We start from the raw sequence: 8,200 nt of genomic DNA, 5'->3' as shown, positions 1-8,200 counted from the left end.
CGTCAGGTGAATGGAGAGTTCTGGCCTCAGACAGAACATATAAAGCACAGACAGTTTAGAGATTACTGATTAGAATGCGAATCCTTACACCTAACCTGCTGTTCAAGACCTGAAGTGGCTGATGATGTGAGTGGAAGGAGCACTGATCACAGTTTAAAGAGATGTGTATTGTCTCCAGACAGTACAGTAAGTGAGGTTTTGCAAACCCAGGCAAGTCACGGGGGTTACAGATAGTGCGACATGAACCCAAGATCCCTGTTGAGACCGTCCTCGTGTGCGGAACTTGGCTATCAGTCTCTGTTCAGCGACTCTGCGCTGTCGTGTGTCGTGAAGGCCGCCTTGGAGAATGCTTACCCGAAGATCAGAGGCTGAATGCCCGTGACCACTGAAGTGTTCGCCAACAGGAAGGAACAGTCTTGCCTGGTGACTGTCGAGCGATGTTCATTCATCCGTTGTCGTAGCGTCTGCATGCATAGCGTAGCGGCCTTCATGACACATGATGGCGCAGAGTTGCTGAACAGAGACTGATAGCCAAGTTCCGCACACATGAGGACGGTCTCAACAGGGATCTTGGGTTCATGTCGCACTATCTGTAACCCCCGTGACTTGCCTGGGTTTGCAAAACCTCACTTACTGTACTGTCTGGAGACAATACACATCTCTTTAAACTGTGATCAGTGCTCCTTCCACTCACATTATCAGCCACTTCTGGTCTTGAACAGCAGGTTAGGTGTAAGGATTCGCATTCTAATCAGTAATCTCTAAACTGTCTGTGCTTTATATGTTCTGTCTGAGGCCAGAACTCTCCATTCACCTGACGAAGGGGCTAACCCCGAAAGCTTGTGAGTCTATTATCAAATAAATAGGTTGGACTAAAACCTGGTGTTGTCAGACTTTTCACAGCAAATTGCATGACAGGAATGGGAAGGAATGAAACTAGGAGAGCAAGAATCTGGTGAACGAGTTGAAATATCAGCCAATTTGTGGGAAGTGAAAACAGGCTCTTTGGGAGAAGGAAGTGGCATTAATAACTGGCAATTAATATTGCTTATTGGAGGCGCGGGGCGCATGTTGGGACAGACGACTGGGGCCCTGGCACAGCCTGACCTCCCTTTCCCAACAAAACCTAGAACGGTCCCCGCTCACCCCTCCATAAAATTTGTTGAGACATGGGAATCGGCCAAAGATCTTGTTGCTCAGCTCCGGGTCATGTTGAAACAGTACTTTGTTGATGCATTCACTTTCATGGAGTGCAGTATTGGCTCCCGTAGTATGAGAGAGGGATAACTTTTTTAAACGAAGGCAGCAAAGGAGAGTTTATGAACTTGAGTCAACATCATTTTTCAAATTTAGTAATCAGGTGGATTATTTTGATTCTATGTAATTCTAGGACTTTGACTGTACAGTTGCCTGAATGTCATAAGCAGGCATTTTAATCTGGGCAGTCTGAAACTACAAAACTGATTAAAAGATAAGTTTAGGTACTTGGTTTAAGAATTGTGGATATGGACAATGTATCCCTTTTGGCGTTCAAGCAAAGGTACTGCTGGTTTTGAGAAATGACTTAAATAATTTTGTGTTGTAGTTTCAGACAATCCACTTTGTATACCTGGCTTCTTTCTACGTTTGCTTGTAACATTCAGGAAACCTGTATGGAATCTATACAACATCTGGCCCATCTAACCGTTCGGTTTGAAAAGTTAAGAACATAAGCTATCTTTTTCTGCCCTTTTTTTAATGGAATTATTCTCTATGTTCTGTTGGAGCATAGCTGGACCAGTGGCACATTCCAGGACAAAGGAAGGCATCCTCCAAAAACATGATTCCTATCCAAATAACAGGTCTTTGCATTGTGATAAAGTTGCATGAAGACTATGGTATAGAAGCAGGACATTCAGTCCATTTGGTCCATGTTGATGTTTACATCCATATAAACTTCCTTTAATTATCCTTAATAGAATTCCTACAGTGCCGAAGCCCATCGGGCTTGCACTGACAACATTCCCCCTCCCCCGCTGCAGGCCCTACCCCTGTAACCTATGCATTTATCTTGCCAATCCCCCTGACACTAAGGGTCAATTTACCATGGCTAATCAAGCTAACCCGCACATCTTTGGACTGTTGGGGGAGAGGGGGGGGAGAAACCAGATCGCCCAGAGGAAACCCATGCAGACACTGGGAGAAACTACATGCAGTCACTCAAGGCTGAAATAGAATTGGGGTCCCTGGCACTGAGAGACAGCAGTGCTAACTACTGTGCCACCCATTCCCACTCTCCCTATAATCTCATTTGGCTTGTACCTTTTTATAGATAGTGTTCATTGTAATTATGATGTTCACTTTTTTTTTCTCTCTCCAAGTGGTTGACAATAGTTGCAACTCTTAAATAGCTGAATACTGTGACATACCTGTTTACACAGTAAAAAGTCTGACAACACCAGGTTTTAGTCCAACCTATTTATTTGATAATATACTCGCAAGCTTTCGGGTTAGCCCCTTCGTCAGGTGAATGACATACCTGTTTGACAGTGAAGACTGCAAAGCCCATACATGTCTAATGTAATTTTTTTTTTACTTAATCCTATACTAAACAGTTTGCAGTGTCTTTTACTTTGCGTTCCACAGGGAATGAATTTAGAAACTCGTAAGTGATAATTTTCAGTTTGTATGCTAATACCAGATCCTGCAGATATTTCTTCAGCGACTTAAGTGTCACTTTTCCACTGTTTAGAGAGAGCCTAGGTATGGGCAATGTTAATTGGATTGTTGCACTCCTCTCTTGGATTTTTTGGAAATGTCTTTATGAGCGCTTCACCATTGCTCAAGTCATTTATCCATCAGTATTCACTCCATTTAATCTGTAACTCTGCCTGCAAGCCTGCAGCCCCTGTTGTGTACGATACCTTCGGTTGAGTGCTCCCAGCATCTCCTGTCACATCACATTTGCATAAAAGAGGACGGATAACTACATTTGAGCAAAGAAATGAAAATGCTCAGCACCAAACCTGTCAGCTTTGTTCTTAAGTTAATTGTGAAAAATTTGATTTGCTTTGTTTTCAGTCTTTATTATGACAACCCCCTTCTCATTTGCTTTGGTTGCATGTAGCCTTTAAAGGGAAAACAGCTATTTTGCCCTCTTTCCTACCCCAGGGATTACTTACTTCAGTCTAACCCTTAGTGCTGGTTCTTCTCTGTCTAAATTATGCTCGCACGATAGACTTGCTCACAATTAAAATCTGCAAAGATCTGCACATTTACACTCAAATGCTTGGGCTAAGATTGGGAGGCCACATGTATTAATCAAAACACTTAGTGGTTAATAATCACATTTTTCTAATTGATTTTCTGAAGGACTCATGTGAAAATAACAAGATTGGCATAATTTGGCAGAATTCAGAGCATCGGCAGTATTTACAAAACTGAAATAGATTTTTCAACTTGCTATGATCCCTGAATTTGAAGGGAGTGGATGCTAATTGCTTTGTGCAATTTTTTTTGTCGTAATGCATTCTATATAGTAACGATGTGTAATTCTGCCACATTGTTCAATTTTAAGATTTAATACAGGTCTCCACTTAACTTTTAGTAATAAAATTAGAAAAAATATCTAAATACATAGTCCATAGTTTTTTCATTTTATTTCACAGACTATGGATAATCGTTCTACAACAAAACAATTATAGAACCCCTCTGTTGAGGGGTGAATTGTGACTTAACTGACTGAAGTTGATATGCTGTTTTAAAAAATGCATTTGTGGAAAATTAATACTTATAAATTTCAGCAAGAGATTGCAATCCATTAACCAGTTCCTGTTTGCCTTTACTTTCTGATATTCTTCTGCTCTTGTATTAAGGCTTGTGGCATTAACTTGGTTAGAAATAGCAAGCAGATTCAATGATATTGATATTATAATGTCACTGGGTTATGCATGCTGGGGCTCCAGCTTCCTTCAAAACCATGATGACAGTTGTACGTTCAAGTGCTAATATAAGCACGTGTATTGCATTCGCTAAATATATAAGCATTTTCATGAATTTGACATTATCTGTATGAAGTATTGGCTAGAGCCAGAGGGAGATGCATAGACATTCAATTTACTGTGTAGCAAATAACCAAGTGTCGTGTTAACCAGTTAATTACTCATGGAGCAGGGGTAGGAGGGCAACATAAAATTGGTTTCTCTTCAATTTCCTTGCGTTTTTCTGAGAAGTGTTTATTTTCTACATGGAGTTATTTCTGTGTTTGTAGTTGCCATGACATTTCAGTGGGTGTTAGCAATGTGATCAGCACCGCTTTTGGTTTTGTCTTGTATAGGGGATGATTAATGCGTAGGTTTATGGGGCCCATGTGCGGAAGTCCTGCAAATAAGGGACAGTGGGGAGAGGTGGGGTGGAACTAGCAAAACTCTACAACACAAGTTGGGAATGAGCACTAGATGCAAATACCCTAGGATTTATAGGTATTGCTTTCTATTGCAGTGGCCAGGCTTTCTGAATGCATAGTTTTCAGACATTTTATTATAACTGTTCTAATAACGAGGATGTTGTTGGGGGGTTCCAAAGTGTTCTCAGAATCGCTGAACCCTTACATTGCAGAAGGAGGCAATTCGGTCTATTGAGTGTGCACTGACTCTATGAAGACCGTTCTACCTTGTCCCACTTGTTATAGGTACAGTAACATTTTGTGATTCATGGACACCTCTGTACTGCAGTATTCTGTGATTTCTATAAATTTAATAATCTGTTTTTCTATTCTTCTTGCTAAAGTGGTCACCTCACTCTTTTTTTTTCCCTGCATAATATTCCATCTGCTAACTTTTTGCCTAGTTACTTAGTTTATTTGAATTCCCTTGCAGATTCTGCATCTTCCATGCAAGTTGTTTCCTGCCTATCTTTGTACCATGAGCAAACTTGCCTGTCCCTTCATCCAAATCAACAATATAGATCATAAATAGCTGAGGCCCAGCAGTATTGCACTAGCTAGGGTTTTCCAACCTAAAAATTATCTTTTCTCCTGACTCATTGTTTTCTGTTTGTTAGCCAATCCGCTATCCATGCTGATATATCACCCCAAGCACCATAAGCCCTCATCTTTCACAATAACTTTTTATGTGGCAGCTTATAATTGCCTTTTGGGAATACATCTACTGAATCTCCTTTATTCACCCTGCTTGTTACATCCTTATAAATTTGATAAACACTATCTCCCTTTCCCATAATCAGGTGGAGTGAATATTGTATATGGTTTGCTAAGTGTCCTGCTATATTCTCTCCGGCTACCGTGCCCTGGTAGGGCATTGACGACGGTGGATGTGTTGGTCCATCATTATGCTTGGCAAGGTTCTGCAGTAGTTTGTCATTGTCATTGTTTTCTGTAGGTTTTGGCAGACCAGGAGACTCTCCCACTCCTAACTTACCACCTGCCATAAGAAAGGAATTACAGCTTGATAACCAATCTCTTTGGCCACATTATGAACCCACCTTCCTGAGCCATCATGTCCCAAAGTGGGGCTCGAACCTGGAATTTCTGACTCGGGCAGGGTTGCTGCCCACTAGGCCACGTGACCTTTTCCGTAAATTTTACGAAGATATCTGATAATGAGGAACTTGTATGGTTATGGACAAAAGAACTAGCAAAGGTCTGACAGGTGAGATTGCCTCCTTCTGTGCTGTAAGTATGTGTAATACTTAACAAGGGGGTTGAGTCGTGGGGCTATGTTGCAACTATACAGGACCTTGATGAGACCACATTTGGAATATTGTATGCAGTTCTGGTCACCTCACTATAAGAAGGATGTGGAAGCATTGGAGAGGATGCAGAGGAGATTTACCAGGGTGCTGCCTGATTTGGAGGGTAGGCCTTATGAGGAAAAGTTGAGGGAGCTGGGGCTTTTCTCTTACAGCGGAGGAGGATGAGAGGTGACTTAATAGAAGTTTATAAAATGATGAGGGGGATAGATAGTCTCTGAACATCCACTCTACTTCCTCAGGTGGATGTAGCTGTTAGTGGGGGGGCATAACTATAAGGTTTACGTTGGGAGATATAGGAGGGATTTCTGAGGTAGATTCTTTACTCAGAGTGGATGGGGTGTGGAATGTACTCCCTGCGGTGATAGTGGAGTCAGACACTTCAGGAATTTTCAAGCAGTTATTGGATAGGGACATGGAACACACCAGAATGATAGGGACTGGGATAGCTTGATATTGGGTTGGGACATAGCTCAGCACAACATCGAGGGTCGAAGGGCCTGTACAGTGCTGTACTGTTCTATGTTCTAATGCCACATTTCTATAATTACTAATAGGCGAGGAAGAGAGAAAAACAATGATAAGTAAGAGAACGTTTGGAAAAAACCTTATTTATGTTACCAGGGTGAGAAAGGAAAAGAACCGGAATCAACATTCTGGAAAAAGGATTATCTACGTAAAGGACAGTGTTAAAATATACCTGTCAAGTATGTTTGCTTGTAAGAATTAGAACGAAATAACCCATTTTGATTAATGCATTTTGAAGTGCAATTTGCCTTCAAGGTATTGTTTAGTGATTAGAGTTTTTAACCAGTTGTTACAGTAAATGTCCTAAAAAATGTTTAAGTTAGTAACAGCTTGCAATAAAGTTAATTTTTCTTTTTAAAAGTTATCTGTCTCTACTGGGATCGTAACACCAGTCTCCCTTCAAGTGCTTTTTCCTTTTAACAGACTTCTTTGAGCTTTTTTTCTATGTTTTTTATTTTGCCTTGTACTTCAATTTCTTCCTCCTTTTATTTGTTCTTTCTCATTCTTTGCTGATCTATTGACTTTTCCCAATCTTCTAGCCTGCCACAAACCTTTGTGACATTGTACTTGACAAATTTTTGTTTTTCCTTTTAAAGATTATGTTCTTTAGAATATAGGCAGAAATGAAGAAGAAAATAATGCAAAAAAAGGTAATTCAGACAAAAGCAAAAACATTTTATCCTCAATTACAGATGCGGACATTATTACTAAAAAAATGCAGCAAGATCCACACAAGTGCAATTCCTGAGAACGGCAATGAAATATTTCTAGTGGGAGGAAAAACTTGCATTTTTGACAAACTCATAAACTTGTGCTTTTTGTCTTTACAAATGCAAATTCACAGTGCTATAATGAATTATACTATTTTTAGAAATAAAGCTGTACCTTATCTTTCCTCTTAGGCAATCCTTTGGGATCGAGGATGACTTGCTTTCTCTCCCGTTTCAGTGGGTTCTGACACGGCTGAGAATCCAGTGCACAATGTGCAGACTCTACCACACGTGGGGTAGGTGGTGCTTGAAGGGTTGGGTAGATTAAGTATTTTTGAGTTTTGTGCGCCTTCTTCAACACCTTGACTTTGCCAATACACATTCCCAACATCTGACGCTTTTAGTGTGTTATAGTGGGCATACTAAGCTCCCTATTTGAAAATGAATACTGAAATCTTTTAAGTGTGCGTCTGTACAAACCGTCAGTGACATGGGCTTGCGCGGATTATTATTGTAGCCACGAAAGACCTGTGCGTAGCTACCACCAAGTTCTGTGTTCATGATGTGCTGTTTGCACTTTTCTAAGTAAAGAAGATTAAGCATCAAACCATATTTGTCTACTTTTTGTCATATTAGCACCTTCTCAAATGCGTCTTTTCTATTTTGGTTGGCCACAAGCCAGGATCTCTCAAGAGTTGACAGTTGCTTTGTAGAAGTGTTTCTGCTGTCCTGGGAGTCTCCTGACTCATCTGAGTTTCAAGTAGCGCTGTTGCTTTGGGAGTCTGGTGTTGAGCATGCAAACTACATGTCCCACCCAGTGGAGCTGGGTTTGAATGATTAGCTGGACAAGGTGGCTTAGGAGAAGAGTTGGACTGCATATCTTGCCACTGGATTTGGAGGATCTCGTGAAGGCACGCCTGGTGGGACGTCAGTGTTTTGAGGCTTTATGCCAGAACACACCTGCATATCACCTAAGACACACCTTTAGAAGAGTTAAGCTGGAAGGAAAGTCTTAGTGAAATGTTCATTCCTCATCAGGCTAGCCTGGGGTTTGGTCTATCCGCTATCCCTGAGAAATCATGCAATAATTTTGGAAATGTGTAAACCTATTGGTTGACTTCGTGTGAGTGGCACTTAACTTGCTTCTGGAGTGGTCAATTATAAACTGCCTCTATAATTAATGTAACTAACAATACGACAATTGATTAGGAGGT

The 8,200-nt window shown here is 40.8% G+C and overlaps 1 long non-coding RNA gene across 1 annotated transcript; it reads right to left on the bottom strand.

Moving 5' to 3' along the window:
- Positions 1-1,224: 1,224 nt before the first annotated feature.
- Positions 1,225-7,179, bottom strand: LOC145349542 (uncharacterized). Its single transcript, XR_013888084.1, has 2 exons — positions 2,519-7,179; positions 1,225-2,408 (listed from the first exon to the last, which is right to left on the bottom strand). It is a non-coding gene; the product is annotated as an uncharacterized LOC145349542 (long non-coding RNA).
- Positions 7,180-8,200: the final 1,021 nt, after the last annotated feature.

Source organism: Carcharhinus amblyrhynchos, chromosome 10 (assembly GCF_965287045.1).
Source record: "Carcharhinus amblyrhynchos chromosome 10, sCarAmb.v2.hapA, whole genome shotgun sequence".
Taxonomy (NCBI): domain Eukaryota; kingdom Metazoa; phylum Chordata; class Chondrichthyes; order Carcharhiniformes; family Carcharhinidae; genus Carcharhinus; species Carcharhinus amblyrhynchos.
The sequence above is the reverse complement of the archived record's forward strand: the minus strand, read 5'-3'. Positions and strand labels throughout refer to the sequence as shown.